The sequence below is a fragment of the Phacochoerus africanus genome, chromosome 14, assembly GCF_016906955.1.
Source record: "Phacochoerus africanus isolate WHEZ1 chromosome 14, ROS_Pafr_v1, whole genome shotgun sequence".
Lineage (NCBI taxonomy): Eukaryota > Metazoa > Chordata > Mammalia > Artiodactyla > Suidae > Phacochoerus > Phacochoerus africanus.
The window spans coordinates 43,594,929-43,609,719 of NC_062557.1; positions in this window are offsets into that span (position 1 = coordinate 43,594,929).

Consider the following 14,791-nt stretch of genomic DNA (forward strand, 5'->3'; position numbering starts at 1 on the left):
GTTCACTAACTTACCAAAACTGATAGTAAATGGCAGAGTCAGGATTCAGACCCAGGCTTTCTGACTTCAGGCCCTGGGTGGGGGGAAATGGTAAAAACACTCAATATGCAATTGAACACAAAGTTCAATTTTGAGCTTTCAGGCAGGCAGAGCAAAATAGGTTAATCACATATATTTATTTTTAATTAAAAAAATGTTTTGGTCTTTTTAGGGCCACACCCATGGCGTATGGAGTTTCCCAGGTTAGGGGGTCGAACTGGAGCTACAGCTGCCAGCCTATGCCACAGCCACAGCAGCTCTGAGCCATGTCTGTGACCTACACCACAGCTCACAGCAACACCAGATCCTTAATCCACTGAGCAAGGCCAGGGATCAAACCCAAGTCCTCGTGGATAATGGTGGGTTTTTTTAACCACTGAGCCACGACAAGAACTCCCTCCACACATATTTTTAAAGTAATGTCTTCATGACTTCATTGTTTTGAAAGATAAATGCTCATGATTTCTTAAAGTCAAGCTATATGGAAAAAATACAAAAATGACAAAAAATGCATACTAATCCTTCTCCCAGAAATAACATAGAAGATCCCATGCATGGTATCTCATTTTGCAACTGAGGGCGTAGGGGAGAGGGCAGAGAGAGAGAGATGTGGAGTGTCCATCTGGGACTTTTCTATAGAAAGTGGCTCACTTTGGCCTGTTTTTGGCACAAAAAAATTACTGAAAGGCCACTGACATTGACATATCCTCAGACGAGGCCAAGGAAGAGTCTGGTTAGATACCTATAAGATCATAAGCTTCAGAGTCGAGAAATAACTTGAAATCTTTGCATTAAGTACTCTGTAGTTGTGTAACGTGGGGCAAGTCCCTTAGCCTCTCTGAACCTCCTCTTCCCAATCTGTGAAATTAGACTCATTGTAGTACCTAAACCCAGGATTATTGGGATTAATTGAGAGTAAGCCCCAAAAGCATTTAGTGTGGGCCCTAGTCTTTTATTATTATGCCTGAAAGAGCACATGTCCACAGCAGTAGGGACCTTGGGTGTTTATGATCATCCCCTTCCCCCAGGAGGCAAATGAGAGAATTTTTTAGTGTGTTCTGCGACGGTTTTGTTTTTAGGTTTTTTCCCTTCCTTCCATCCTTCTTTCTTTCTTTCTTGGGCCAGGGACTGAATCTGAGCCACATCTGTGACCTCTGTCACAGCTGCAGCAGCGCTGGATCTTTAACCCATCCTGCCACAGCGGGAACTTTGTTTTTACTTTAGTTTTGTTTTGTTTTCCTAAAAGAAATGCCAAAGGTCTTAAACGCAGCCACACCCCACTGTGGGCCTCCAGTGAGCAGTCAGATGATCTGGGAGGGTTGGGACCACAGGCAGAGAAGTGGAGCTTGGCTGCTTGCCCCCCAAGACACAAGCCCTGGAGCCCAGGGAGGAGCCTCCTTTCACTGGAGGGGAAGGCAGAGAGTCTGTGGGTCGGGGTGTGGGAGTAAGAGGGGAGGCTGCGGCCCCAGATACTCAGGCTATGGGCAAGGACTATCAGAAGAGACTGATAGGAGTTGCTGTTATGGCTCAGTGGTAACCCCACTATTATTCACGAGGACAAGGGTTTGATCCCTGGCCTCACTCAGTGGGTTAAAGATCCGGCATTGCCGTGAGCTGTGGTGTAGGTCGAAAACCAGGCTCCATTCTGGCGTTGCTGTGGCTGTGGTGTAGGCTGGCAGCTGTGGCTCCAATTTGACCCTTAGCTGGGAACCTCCATATGCCGTCGGTGCAGCCCTAAAAAGACAAAAAAATAAGAGACTGATAGTCCCTGTCAGGCCTGATTCCTGCCTCTGCCCAAGCAGTGGCTGTCCACCATGGCTTCCTTGACATCCTGTGCCTCCCTCTATCTCAGCAACTGTCAACCACACACTCATTCATTCATTCATGCCTTCCTTCTTGGATTCTTTTACTCATTCACTCACTCAGTGTGTCTTCAGCATTTGCCTTATGCCAGACCATGCTGGCACTGGGGAAACCAAGACACAGCTCCTGCCCTCAAAAAATCCCAGTCAAGGGAGTTCCCGTCGTGGCGCAGTGGTTAACGAATCCGACTAGGAATCATGAGGTTGCAGGTTCGGTCCCTGGCCTTGCCCAGTGGGTTAAGGATCCGGCGTTGCCGTGAGCTGTGGTGTAGGTTGCAGACGCGGCTCAGATCCCGCGTTGCTGTGGCTCTGGCGTAGGCCAGCGGCTACAGCTCCGATTCGACCCCTAGCCTGGGAACCTCTATATGCTGCGGGAGCAGCCCAAAGAAATAGCAAAAACACACACACACACACACAAAAAATCCCAGTCTAAAAAACAGACAAGGGAGCTCCCTGGTGGCCTAGTGGTTAAGGACCTGGTGTTGTCACTGCTGTGATGTGGGTTCAATCCCTGGCCTGGGGAACTTCAACATGCTGTGGGCATGGCAAAAAATAAAAAATAAAAAATAAAAAATAAAAAGCAGGAGTTCTCTTCGTGGGTCAATGGTTAATGAACCCAACTGGGATCCATGAGGATGCAGGTTCAATCCCTGGCCTCACTCAGTGGGTTAAGGATCCCGCGTTGCTGTGGCTGTGGTGGAGGCTGGCAGCTGTAGCTCCAATTGGACCCCTAGCCTGGGAACTTGCACGTGCCCCAGGTGTGGCCCTAAAAAATAAATAGATTAAATTTTAAAAAATAAAATGCAGACAAAAACAAACCTGCAAAATTAAACAGCTAAGGAAAAAGACCTCGTAATTGCTATAATGGGCCACAGGCATGATCGCTATTCAGGGCCTTTTTTGCTGAGTTTATCACTGGAAGCAACCCAGCTGGCTGACAGCAAAGCCTGCAGCTAAACTGCCAGGGTGGATACCCCTGATCTCTCTAACTAGCTGTGGGACCTCTCTAACTAGCTGCAGGAACCGAGGCTCTCTGTGCCTCAGTTTGGCTGTAAAATGTAGATAATAGGAGTTTACATCCTCAGAGGGTTGTGATGAGAATTAGAAGAACTAAGACCAGAATGGGGCCCGGCATATCGCACAATATAAGTGTTTAAGTTACTTTCCTTTTTTCTTTTTTTTTTTGGCTAAAAAGAAAAGGAAGGGAGAGTAAAGCTCTAAACTCCTTTCTTTAATTAACAGCAAGCTTTTTTTTTTTTTTTTAGGGCCGCATCCATGGCATGTGGAGGTTTCCAGGCTAGGGGTCTAATGGCAGCTATAGCTGCCAGCCACAGCCACGGCCACAGCCACAGCCAAGTGGGATACTAGCCGCGTCTGCGACCTACACCACAGCTCTCTGCAACGGCTGATCCTTAACCCACTGAGCAAGGCCAGAGATTGAACCTGCGTCCTCCCGGATACTAGTCAGATTCGTTTTCCGCTGAGCCATGACGGAACTCCAACAGCAATCTTTTGAAGTTCCAACTACCTGGTCTTTGTGGCAAAACCGCCCGTATTCCTTGGCTTCCTCCTTACCTCTCAGGAGCCGGCCCTCCGAGTGCTCTGAGAGACGGCCTCCGCGGCTCGAGTCCTCAGAATGTCCGCGAAAGAACATAATTCTCAACTTTTAAGTTGTGCATTTTTTTCTTCAGTCACCACAGGCCGCACAGAAGTATGTTCCCAGCTGAAGACCACTGATCTGGTTCAAACCTTTTAAATTTTATTCCACTCAACGGATCAAGATAAGGTGAAGACGGCAGAAGAGCCCAGACTGGGAAAGTGAGGGGCTGTTTGCTTTCACTCCCCAGGAGTCCCCCCAGCAACCGGGACCCTCCACGGGAGGGGCAGAGCACCAGAGGGCATGGAGGCCGCTGGGAAAGCACGGAGGCTGCTGGGAAACCACGGAGGCTGCTGGGAAACCAGGAGGATGCTGGGAAACCATGTGGGGCGGTGCTGCTGTCCTTCCCGTGCCCTCCCTACCCCGCTGCCTCTTCCACTTCAAAGCACACTCTCTGGTCCCCTTCTGCAGAGCAGGTACGCATCTCCAGGCTTGCTCCTTAGCAGTGGTGCCTGCCCACGGGCAGAGCAACCGCCGTGAGACAGAAGACTTTCAGTGACTGAAAGATTGAAGGGAGAGATCAAGAAAGCTTTCGGGGGAGTTCCGGGAGTTACGGTCGTAGTGAAACGAATCCGACTGGGAACCATGAAGTTGCGATTCGATCCCTGGCCTCCCTCAGGGAATTAAGGATCTGACGTTGCGGGTGAGCTGTGGTGTAGGTCGCAGACGCGGCTCGGATCCTGTGTTGCTGTACGACGGCAGCTGTAGCCAATTGGATCCCTAGCCTGGGAACCTCCATATGCCCCGGGTGCAGCCATCCATAAAAAGCAAATAAATAAAATAAAATAAATTTTAAAAAAAGGAAAGAAAGGCTTTTTGGAATTTCCTTTGTGGCTCAGTGGGTTAAGAACCTGACATAGTGTCCATGAGGTTGCAGGTTCAATCCCTAAGCCTCATTCAGTGGGTTAAGGATCTGGCATTGCTGCAACCTGCAGAGTTCGCAGATGCGGCTCAGATCCAGTGTTGCTGTGGCTGTGGGGTAGCTGGCAGCTGTAGTTTGATCTGAGCCCTAGCCTGGGAACTTCCATATGCTTCAGGTGCAGCCTGCAGACATCCCAGGGCAGATCCAGAAGCAGAAAGAAGACTGGATGGGCTTGGTCGGGCTTGGGGGGTGAGTGGCGGCAGCAGCCTGGGATACAAACCCAGGCCCCAATGAGTAGGATGTGCAGTGTGGGGGGGGAGGCAGGGGGTTAGAGTGAGAACATCCCCCTGCAGGCAGTCGGAGAGGTGGAGCCCATGGCAATCCAGTGCCAGGATGAGATGTTGGGCAGCTGAACTTGAGATGTAATGGGGAGACCGGTGATTTGGGGACCTGTCCAGCGTCTCCAGGAGCCTGAGATCACACATTCTGAACTCCTGTGGTCCAGGCTTTAGAAGTGCCCTAGAAACTGCCTGTCAGAGTGTCTCCTGACCTGCCTGGCACTTAGGGACTCCTCAGATATGTGTCACATGAGTGAGCCAGGAAGGAAATGGAGATGCCCGGTCCCACTCACATCCTGCCACAGGCTGACTGATGCTCAACAGCAAACTAGGCCACTGGCCTGACCCAGTTTCCCGGCGCTCCGGCCTCACCCCAGGAGCAGCAGATGTGGCCAGAGCAGGCGCCCGGGGGCGACACCCAAGCGCCGCCCTGCGGCCCCCGCTCTCCTTCTCTGCCTTTGTCTTGGATCCGCGGCGTTTCTGACTGGGGCCTCGGCCTTGACTCCAGTGACTCATCTCCCTGAGAAGAAAGGGGACTTTGCTGTGCCTGCGCTGGCCGGAGGCTGGCACGTCCCTTGGACAGCACCGCCCCCCGGTGGCCGCGGCCCTGGGGACCTGGCCCAACTCCCTCCGAGCTGGCCCTACGATCCCGATCCCCGGAGCCAGGCTGCCCTGGTAAAGAGGGAGGCGGGTCACCACCTCCCTGAGGGCTTGGCTGAGTTCTGGGTGAAGCCTCAACAAAGGATGGAATTGTCTCCCAGAGCCTGGGTAAAAGGCAAGCTTGGGCACACCCAAGCCCGCTGCCTGGGCAGGCCTGTCAGGGAGCACGGACAAGGCCACCGCCCTTTTCTGGTGAAAGCCTGGCTTGGGTTCCTGCTTTCCGCATCCCTGAGATCACGTGTCCACTGCATTTTAAAAATAGATGCGAACATCTGTGGTTCCCCTTTTGTGAGTGGATTATTCACATCTCCTGTCCATTTTCTTTTTTTTTTCTCTTACTGATTTTCTTGCACACATTGAATCTGCCATGTGTTGCAAATATTTTTCTAAAGCTTAGAATTTACCTCGATTTTGGTTTTGGTGATTTTTTGGCACATACACTTTTTTTAAATTGATACTTTTCTATGTGGTCTCACCTTTTGATGTTTGCGTTATTGTTTCCCCCTTTGCTTTCTGCTTACAAAACTGTTTCCATCTGAGTATCAGGCAAAGATTTCCCTAATTTTTTTGTTTGTTTGTTTCTCTCTCTCTCCCTCCCTCCTTCCCTTTCTCTTTCTTTTCTCTCTTTCTTTTTTTCCTTTCTTCTCTCTTTCTTTCCTTTCCCAAACCCAGGTCATGCTGAAGTTCCCAGCCAGGGACCAAACTTATGCCACAGGAGTGCCAATGACAGATACTTAACCCAACAGGCCACCAGGGAACTCCCAGAATTCTTTTTTTTTTAATGTATTAGACCACTGATCATGAATTTAGAACATATTCATATTCTTTAAGATCCAGCTAAAAATGCAGTCTTGAGTAAAACATCTGCACATGAAAACAGGATGGGACATATTTCTTTTCTTTTCTTTTTTGCTTTTTAGGGCCGCACCTGTGGCATATGGAAGTTCCCAGGCTAGGGGTCAAATCGGAGCTGCAGCTGCCGATCTACACCTCAGCCACAGCAACGTGGAATCTGAGCCAAATCTGCCACCTTCCCCGCAGCTCACGGCAATGCTGGATCCCCAACCCACTGAGCGAGGCCAGGGATTGAATCCATATCCTCGTGGATACTAGTCGGATTTGTTTCCGCTGTGCCACAACGGGAACTCCACAAATCACATTTTGATATACACTTAATGATATCAATTTTATTGATTTCCAGGAATGATATCAATGTTATTGATTTTCCGTGGGTTAAAAAAAAGAGGGGGGGCTATAGAGAGTAGGGAAAGGCATGTGTTTGTTGAGCACCCATGTGTTGGGCTTAATTCATGGTAGCAGAAACTGCCTACTTGGTGTTCCCTGGACTTTTTTTGCTATTTCTTGGGCCGCTCCCGTGGCATATGGAGGTTCCCAGGCTAGGGGTCTAATCGCAGCTGTAGCCACCAGCCTACACCAGAGCCACAGCAATGCGGGATCCGAGCCGCGTCTGCGACCTACACCACAGCTCACGGCAACGCCGGATCCTTAACCCACTGAGGAAGGGCAAGGACCGAACCTGCAACCTCATGGTTCCTAGTCAGATTCGTTAACCACTGCGCCATGATGGGAACTCCGATTTTTTTTTTAACATTTTTTTTTTTTTTTTTTTTTAGCGAAGGGAGCTTCTTGCATCTGTGCTTCAGGACATTCCCTGAAAGTGGAGCCACATGGGGGCAGCTCAGAGGTACTAAGGAGTTGCCAACATCCCAGGTGTGACAGCCCCCCCATCACTGAGGAGCATCCTTACCCCTCTTCTGACTCCTGATGCGTGTTCTATGCAGCCCCTTAGAGGGTCCTGGGTGGCGGTGACCCACTTGCCCACAGCGGTCACTTGCTCATGAGTGCAGACTGCAGTGGCTTTCTTCCCTTCCCCACGTCACTTCCCCTACCTCATTGCACGTTGGATTTCTGACTCCTCCATTTGCTTTTTTTTTTTTTTTCTTAACCTTGAGCGAATTATTTAAACCCTGTGTCTTAGGGACCTCATTTGTAACATGGGGCTAGTCACAATAGCTGCCACGATGAGGACAAAATGAGCTAACCTGTGTGAAATGTTTAGAAAGTACCGGGCACATAGCATGTGCTCCAATTGTCAGTTATGATGATATAAACTGGACTATCACGGGGCAGTAGGAAATAAAACACATCTGGCTTCAGTTTCCTCCTCTGAAATATCGGTTAAAATGCCTCTTTGGGGAAGTTCCCATCGTGGCGCAGTGGTTAACGAATCCAACTAGGAAACATGAGGTTGCAGGTTCAGTCCCTGACCTTGCTCAGTGGGTCAAGGATCCGGCGTTGCCATGAGCTGTGGTGTAGGTCGCAGACGCGGCTCGGATCCTGCGTTGCTGTGGCTCTGGCATAGGCTGGCAGCTACAGCTCCAATTAGACCCCTAGCCTGGGAACCTCCATATTCCGCGGGAGCAGCCCTAGAAAAGGCAAAAAGACAAAAAAAAAAAAGTTGGAGTTCCCATCATGGTGCAGCGGAAACAAATCCAACTAGGAACCATGTGGGTTCTATCCCTGGCCTGGCTCAGTGGGTTAAGGATCTTGCACTGTCGTTATCTGTGGTATAGATCACAGACGTGGCTCGGATCTGGCATTGCTGTGCCTGTGGTGTAGGCCGGCAGCTGCAACTCTAATTAGATCCCTAGGCTGGGAACCTCCATACACCGCGTATGTGGCCCTAAAAGTCAAATATATATATAAAACAGGAATCGATCTCTGAGTGCAGTGTGAGGAAGGGATCTAATTTTATGTTTTGTGTACATTAGCCAGTCATTCTGCTATCACGATCATTTGGTGTCTTCTTTTCCCACTATGTGCAGTGACACCAACTTGGTCACAGTCCAAGTTCCCATCAATATGCGATCCACCTCCAGGTCCTCTATTAAGTCCCATGATTTTCTTCTTTTTATACTTTTTAAAAATTAAAGTGTACTTGATTTGCAATGTTGCACCCATTTCTGCTGTAGTCCCATGGTTTTCTTGCCTATTTTTGCTAATAATAAATCTTTATACATGTGAGGACAAATCCCTCCCTCCTTATTCTTCAATAAGACGCTGCTTTAGCCCTTTACTTTGTAATACACAGTAAAGGAAAAGGCCTCTATTTGCATAGAAATAAACAGATTGTGATAAGTATCACCCCTGGGCTCTGATTTACCTGTTAGTAATGGGAGGGGAGAATACCTTTTTTTTTCCTCAAAAGAGAGATGACAGCCACATCTCACTCATTCGAGCAACTTCAGCAACTTCCAGTGTCTAGAAAACAAGAGAAAGTCAGAAGAGGGTTTTTTACTTATTTATTTATTTTGTTTTGTTTTTTTCGAGGGCCACACCCATGGCCTATGGAGGTTCCCAGGCTAGGGGTCTAATCCGAGCTGTAGCTGCTGACCTATGCCAGAGCCACAGCAACACCAGATCCGAGCCGAGTCTGCAACCTACACCTCAGCTCACGGCAACACCGGATCCTTAACCCACTGAGCGAGGCCAGGGATGGAACCCTCAACCTCATGGTTCCTGGTTGGATTCACTAACCACTGAGCCACGACGGGAACTCCCAGAAGAGGGTTTTTAAAAAATGGTCTCTAGGGAGTTCCTGTCGTGGCTCAGCTGAAATGAATCTGACTAGCATTCATGAGGACACAGGTTCTATCCCTGGCCTCGCTCAGTGGGTTAAGGATCTGGCACTGCTGTGAGCTGTGGTATAGGTTGCAGACGCAGCTCGGATCCCGTGTTGCTGTGGCTGTGGTGTAGACTGGCAGCTACAGCTCTGATTCAACCCCTAGCCTGGGAACCTCCATATGCCACGGGTGTGGCTCTACAAAACGCAAAAAGACAAGAAAATAAAAAATAAAAATAAAAATAAAGATGGTCTCTGAGACACTAGAGGTACCCTGGAGCCTAGGCACTAACTCACACACACTTGTGTCAAAGGAAAGCGTCTCAGGCCTCCTTCAAAACCTATTTACTTTTACTGTGGTCACAACCCTAAGAAACTTGACCACTGCTTTCCTAGCCTACAGCAAGTTCAAAGCTTCAACTTAGAAGAGGAGATGCAGAGAGGAAAGCATGCTGATGACTATTTGACAGAGACAGAAAAGTTCAAATAATTCTCAAAAATGTATATGGGAGGGAGTTCCCTTGTGGCATAGTGGGTTAAGGACCTGGCGTTGTCACTGCAGCAGCCCAGGTTGCTGGTGTGTGTGGGTTTGACCTCTGGCCTGAGAACTTCCACATGCCACCCGTGAAGCCAAAAAAAAACAAAAAACAAAAGACAAAAAACGTATATGGGCATATACGAGGGCAGCAGAGCAGGGCGGCCCACTGTCAGAACCGCAGAGGCACACCCCTGCTGTGGCAGAGCTGCAATCCCCTCTGACTGGAGGGAGCTTGACCCTGTGGCCCCTTTGTGGGGGAGCCATGTCATGTAGGGCCTGTAGGCTATTGTGGCACTTGACTTATCCTCTGTGTGAGACAGGGAGCCCTTGGAGGGTTTTGCGCTCAGCAGTAACTTGAATCTTATTTGTAAAAGATCCCTCCAGCTGCGGTGTTGAGAAGGATGGGGACCAGCAAAAGCAGGGAACTCCATTTGGATGAACTGCTTTCCCAGCACTCTCCTGCCCTCGGTGGAGGCTGACCTCTTCCTCTCTTGTTCCTCACGCTTCCAGGACACTGCTTACAGTTTCATCACTTGTTTGCTAGTCTGTCTTCCTCCAGGCTGATGTATGCATAACACCTGGTCTAAAACAGGTGTCCACAAGGGTTGTGACAAGCAAGTTGGATACAGTGGAAATCACAGCTGGAAGGTGGTACATTGTTCAGGGTTTTTGGATTGCAAGCAACAGAAGCCAACTCTGGCTGTCTTAAGGAAAAGAAAGCTTGGGAGATGCCCAGAATCCACAGGAAACCTGGAGAGCTAGGCTTGGAAGAAGTACAAGAAGCAGAAAAGAAGTTCCTTGGCAGTTAGGTTATGCTGCTGGGATGAATACACCAACTGTCTCTCCCAACCTTGTTTCAAAGTCCTGGGAAGGGGTCTGACCCGCAGGACTTGGGTAGCATTTCCAGGCTTTGGTCTCACTGGAGCAGAGAGAGCAAGAACGGTGGGTGAGAAAACCTCCAGATGCCCCTTTGGTTTCCAGGAGGGTAGGGCAAGGTTCCCTGATTCAGTGTCTCAGCAAGGCTGTGCTGGGGGTTGGGTGGGAGTCGGGGGGAGGTCATGGGAAAGGAAACCAGAGAGCTGTTAGGGGAAACGAATGCTGAGGGGCCAGGAGCCAGCCAATGTCCACTGCAGTTTCCCAGGGCTGGAAAAGCACAGAGGCATGAGCTGTGGCCTGTGGCCTGTGGCCTGTGAAAGAGATACATCTTCCTCACCTCTGCACCTGCTGGTGCTCAGCCCAGCACTTGGTACTCGTTAGGTGCTCACTAATGTTTATCCAGTGAGTGAATGGATGAAATGGGCAGCTACGGAAGCCCACGAGCTTTTAGAATTTCTTGAAACATCAACTTTGTGAATAAGATAGGAAGAGACAGCCTCAATGAAGAGATTTACCAAAAAAAAAAAAACAAAAACAAAACCTATCTCAGAGGACAAATTGTAGCCCTGTTCCTTCTGGCCCAACTCAAAGTCCCTGTCACTACAGCTTCAAGCAGGATTAGCATTTATTTAAAGCAATTGACCCCACGAAGCCCTGGCTGATTGCACGGGGCAGCAGTGGGTGGGCCAGCCTCCAGAACTTCTCAGAAGCCCATGGGTCTGGCCCCGACACTGTGTCCAGGCATCGGGCTTGGCAGTCTCAGGGGAAGAACCAAGTAGGAAGTTTTAATTGTGTGTGCCATGAAGTTGGTGTCTTCCAAGGAAATCCACTGGGCTGCCACCAAGAAGTGTCCCCATCCAGGTCTAGGGGGCTGGCTGTAGGACCAGCCTGGAGGCCACCCAGGCTAGACAGCTCCTGGGCCCAGGACATCACAGAAGTTCCACACATGCCCCCAGGGGTGAGAGGGAAGAGGAGGCTGCACCCTGAGCCCTCAGCCCAGCGGCCTTCAAAAAGAGCAGAAACACACTTTCAGGTTCCCCAAGGAAGTTCTTTTTCCTCATCCATAAAAAGAGGATATTAAGAGCTTCCCCTATGATGCAGTGGGTTAAGAATTGGGACTGCAGCAGCTGAGGTTGCTGCAGAGGCATGAGTTCCACCCCTAGCCTGGAGAAGTGGGTTAAAGGATCTACTGTTGCCACAGCTGTGGCTTGGATTCAATCCCTGGCCCAGGAACTTTCATAGGTCACAGGGGCAGCCATTAAAAAAAAAAAATGGGGGGAGTTCCTATTGTGATGCGGTGGAAACAAATCCAGCTAGTATCCATGAAGATGCAGGTTTGATCTCTGGCCTCGCTCAGTGGGTGGGGGATCCGGCATGGCTGTGAGCTGTGGCGTAGGCTGGCAGCTGTAACTCCGATTAGACCCCTTGCTTGGAAACTTCCATGGGCCGCAGGTGTGGCCCAAAAAGCAAAAATAAATTTTTTTACAAATGAGAATATCAGGAGATGGTGGTGAGATTAATGGGACAATGCGTGCGGTTCACTGTGAGTAGAGGTTCTCGTGGATGTTCTTCTCCCTGTATTGACCCACTGTCCTTCCCATATTCGAGCAGTTCGACAGGTTATAGGTGAGTGGAGAGGGATGAGGAGGGCAGCAAAAGAAGGGAAAAATCTTTTTTAAGAGCCTTAGTCTTAGGAGAACTCAGCTCGTTTCTAAAAGGGATGAAAGGGGACAAGAGGATCCATGCAAATGTCCAGGACACCTCAGCCGGAGCAGTGGGGAGACGGCCCCTGGCCAGAATCAGGAGGAGGATCCCCTGTTCTGGAGAAGAATGGCACTGGCCCCAGAGCAGCTCTCTGGAGGCAGAGGGAGCCTGAAGGGAATGGTTTGAAGATGCCTTTGGGCTGTAACTGTGACTGCGACCGTGAGGGTCCTGAAGGATTGAGGTGGGAGACCGTAGGGTGGTGGGTGGGGGTGGGGTGCTGGGCACAGCTTTTAAAAGAATGACAGAGACATTGAGGATAAAACTGGTTAGAACCCGTCAGGCCCAAGATGGCGGAAGAGTCCACTTCCCGTAGGCCTTGTGCCTCAAGAGATGTTCACTGCAATGCATTAGCTAAATGACACACCCTCAGGCACCACGACAGTTCCAAGGCCAACCATTAAAAGGGCAAAAAGCAGGTAGTGGTCCAATCCCTGCAATACCTGCCCCTTCCAGGAAATTGTTGGAATAATCCTCCTACTTGCTACCCTGTGAAATTACCCAGCCCATAAACACTCACCACCTTCTGAGATGACTGAATTCTGCCCCTGGAATGTGTCGCTCTGCTTTCACGTTATGATGGCTCATGTTTTTTGTTTTGTTTTGTTTTGTTTTGTTTTGCCTGCACCCGTGGCACGTGGACGATCCCAGGGCTGGGATTGAACTCTGTGCAAGAGAACTTCCACTATGGCTCCTTCTTGAATTCTTGTCTGTGCGAAGCCAAGGGCCCTCCCTTGGCAGCTGGTCCCAGGAGCTCTGCCAAGACCTGGGACGCGACCATCCTCTCAGGCCCCGTTTTCCTGCAACATCTTTACAAAGGAGGAGGAGGAGGGTGACCCTTTTCCTTTGATGATAAAAATGTAGCTCGCTTCTGCGGGCAGAGCCCTCTTGCCTGCCTGTCTGTGTCCTTCACACACTCCTATATTAATAATCTACTTCTTACCGATCACTTGGCCTCTTGCTGAACTCTTTCTGTGCGGAGACGTAAGGAACCTGAATTTCATTAAGTCCGGGGATGACTTGTGCAGGTTCAGTTGGAAGATTGTGGGCTTGAGTCCTATGTGAGGTTCGACTGGGTTGCAGTTCCATCCGGGGCATGTGATCAGACTGGGGGTAAGGGCAGCCTCAGAAATGACTTGGGGATTACTACACGAACCAAAGGCCATCCTCCTAGCACGCACCGTTGCATTTCCACCTCAAAATTCCTGGAAGACGTGATGTATTTTTTTTGCCACCAGCCTGATGGAAAAGAGGCTGAGAAACGAGGCATGGTTACAGAAAACAGAAAGGTCTCCGACTCGGCCCTCTAATGTGCCTGGCAACCCGGGGGAGACCCGGGCTGTGGATCTGAAGCCGGGAGCCCAGAAGACGGGCTGCGCACGCTCTCTCCATCTCGCCCACCCCCTGGCCTCGGACCTCTGCGCATTCTCTCTCTGCCCCTCCTGCCACCTCTTCCGAGCCTCTGGACTCGGTGCTCTCCCCGCCGCCCTCTCCAGGCCCCATCTGTTCCGCGGTTACTTCCCAACCTTGGCCTCCTCTGGAGGGTGGAGCCACGTTTTATGACCTCTGTAATACATTGTGGACTGTTTGCTTCTTCCTCTGGGTTATTTAGGTTCTTGCAGGGGCTGGGGGGAGGGCAGTGACAAAGGAAGGGGCAGGCTGATCTTTGGAGGCTCCCTGTACCCCTCAACCCAGCCCTCAACAGGGAGATGTGGCCTGATCCCAAGACTTGGCAAGGCAGCCACAGACATTTGCAGAGTGACAAAAGGAGAGGAGGAGCCTAAGAAGAAAATGGCTTTCACACATGAAAATGCCCAGAAAAGTTTTCCAGACTCATTATTCTTCTCTGGGGTAATTTTCAAGGCCAAAAGAGCCTGGGGCTTAAGGCTCCCAGAGGTGAGTCAAGTGGTCCAGCGGACATGCAGAAGCTTCTTCCCTGCAGAGTGTGTGTGTGTGTGTGTCCTGGGATTTAGCCATCCCCTAAATCCAACCACTTCTTTTCTGGAATGTGGAAACCGAGGCCTTAGGGACATGACTTGCCTGAGGTCATGCCATTCTACAGAGATAAAGGAGGAAATGGCCCAGGACTTTGAAACTAAAACAGTCTCGCCTGCACCCCAGCACCGGCCCCTCCTGCTTCGTGGAGGTCACTCTCATGATGGCACAGCCACTCAATGAAGATGGCATCATTGGCCTGCCCAGCACTGGTCCTCACCTGGGGCTGGGCCCTGGGCTTTGTAGTTTACATAGCTTATGTCACTCCACATACTCTTCGCCATCCTCTTCCAAAAGAGGCTTTTTTTTTTTTTTTTTTGGTCTTTTTGCCTTTTCTAGGGCTGCTCCTGCAGCATATGGAGGTTCCCAGGCTAGGGGTCGAATCCGAGCTGTAGCTGCCGGCCTACACCACAGCTCACGGCAATGCTGGATCATTAACCCACTGAGCAAGGCCAGGGATTGAACCCGAAACCTCATGGTTCCTAATCGGATTCGTTAACCACTGCGCCACAACGGGAACTCCAAGCAACTCCAATATTTTTTAAAATTAAATATAAAAG